This window comes from Belonocnema kinseyi, chromosome 3 (genome assembly GCF_010883055.1).
Source record: "Belonocnema kinseyi isolate 2016_QV_RU_SX_M_011 chromosome 3, B_treatae_v1, whole genome shotgun sequence".
Lineage (NCBI taxonomy): Eukaryota > Metazoa > Arthropoda > Insecta > Hymenoptera > Cynipidae > Belonocnema > Belonocnema kinseyi.
In genome coordinates, this window is record NC_046659.1 from 63,456,162 (window position 1) to 63,458,208 (window position 2,047).

The window sequence follows — 2,047 nt, forward strand, 5'->3', positions numbered from 1 at the left end:
AAAGTAATGGCGGCAAAAAACATAAAGATACTAAATTTATAATTGTTTAAATTTTTGTAAACGATTAATAATAAATTTTCAATAATATAATACCTAATATACAATATAAAAATCAAGTGACCAAAGCCTCGAAACAACGAGTTTTTTGGCGTGATTTTAAAATTACCTTATGCAATTTTCAAAACTTCTGAAAACTATGTGATTAAAATTTTTTTAAAGAAAAAAATTATAAGTTTCATCTTTATGAAAAATTGCAAATGTACAGAAAAAATGTACATTTTGTATCAATCTTAAATATTGTAAAATAGCATAAAACACCTAAAAACCAAACCTTACACGAAAGTTAAAAGAATTGTAATATTAAGAAATTGTCAACATTCACGATCAAATTTCTGAGATCCGTCGTTAAAACTTGTTGATGTTCATAAAAAATTACATTTCCTGTCATTGTAAAAAGTTGTCAAGTAGTCTACAACGGGAAAAAAGGAAATATCACGCGAAGAAGAATTGTAATCGATTTAAATTATTTATTTCAAAATTATTTGATTGATATTCCTGTTAAAATGTTGTGAATTTTATATTTACACAACGTCGCATAATAATAAATAATTATAAAAAGAGAACTTAAAATTTAGTACTTCAACTTTTCTGAACTGTAGCTTATGAGGATGGCTTTTTCAACGAGTTTCAACTTGTCGGTTTAGCGCAGTGGTTAGCTCTCCCGACTGTTAGGCGTTAGATTTAGGTATAGATATGTAGGTTCGATACCCCGTAGCGTTAGAAATTTTATTTGTAATATAATGTTTAAAAATGTAATATATGTATTCACTCTTAGCAGGACTATTATTATTTAAAGTAAAAATACTCGCAATCGTTTAATATTTATGTTTAAATATTTTTTTGTCTCTCAGCGACTACGTGCAAATAGTTAATGTTATCTGTGTGCTGGACGTGTGGAATTTCATATATTAATATGCTCCAATTCTAAAGTAGAAAAGAATCAAACTGATCCTATAATTCAGCGACAGATGCTCCTCATACAATTGAAACCCGCATCATTTAAATCTAGTAAAGCGCCAATTGATCCCGTTTGGGCTACGGTCGGGCTCCCCGGCCAGCTCCCGGCCATGCTCCATGGCCGGACGATGGCCAGCGCAACGTGACGATACTGGCCGGATTCCGACTAGAAACCCCGGCCACAGCCCGACTTAAACTCGGGTTCCCCAGCCAGCTCCCGGCTTACAATATTTGGAAATGGCTAATGAATGCATTTGTTTAATAAATACATTTATAACATTGATAATTACCTGGGATTAAGGAAAGTGGTAACTGGCCATATCTTTTTAGGTGAATTTCGAAAAAATTGAAAAACGAAGTCTCCGAGTATTTTTAATCTTGAATTATCACTTCAACTTTCTAATTTGTTAATGGAAAATTGCAAATAAAATAAAATAAAATTTTATCGTGTTTTACATGAATGTAAGTAGTATTTGAAAAAAATGGGACTGATTGTAAAAAATGTTAATGTTGACTATATTGTTAAATACAATTTTTTTTAATTCAGAAAATCTGCTCTCCCAAATCTCTTTGAAATTTATTTGACTTTATACAATAATTTGTGACTTAAAATGAAGAAAAAAGTATCAATTTCACGTCTTATTAACTTTGTATAGAACAAGTCTTGTCCCGGTCAGTCAGCAGTTTATTTAAGAACAATTTTCCACTATAATTTTTTTTATATAAATGAGATTTTCCCTTTTATTGAAAGTAATTGGAGATAGGTAATGTGATTATATCACCTCAAATTCCCCGTGATTATGAGCTCATGTTCCATGTACTATGATATAGTCAAGTGACAGGTGCGACGCGTTACCTGTACTGCTGCGAAACCGTTTCTGGAAAGCGGAAGTAAGCAAGCGGCAGGATGACATGGCACTCGGGTTTTCTTACAACTGCGCAGGTTTTGCACCTGTTACTATATTAACTATTTCTAATATACCCTCTTATCTAACCAAGATACGCGGTAGCGAATCGGCGCTAGGTTCTA

The 2,047-nt window shown here is 32.1% G+C and overlaps 1 protein-coding gene across 1 annotated transcript in view; it reads right to left on the reverse strand.

Annotated features, from left to right (window-relative positions):
• LOC117168986 overlaps nucleotides 1-1,940 on the reverse strand; it is a 60,184-nt gene extending 58,244 nt beyond the window's left edge. The window contains exon 1 of the mRNA XM_033355010.1: nucleotides 1,874-1,940. The gene's annotated coding sequence lies outside the window, so the exon portion shown is untranslated. The remainder of the gene's footprint in view (nucleotides 1-1,873) is intronic.
• Between the last annotated feature and the right edge of the window lie 107 nt (nucleotides 1,941-2,047).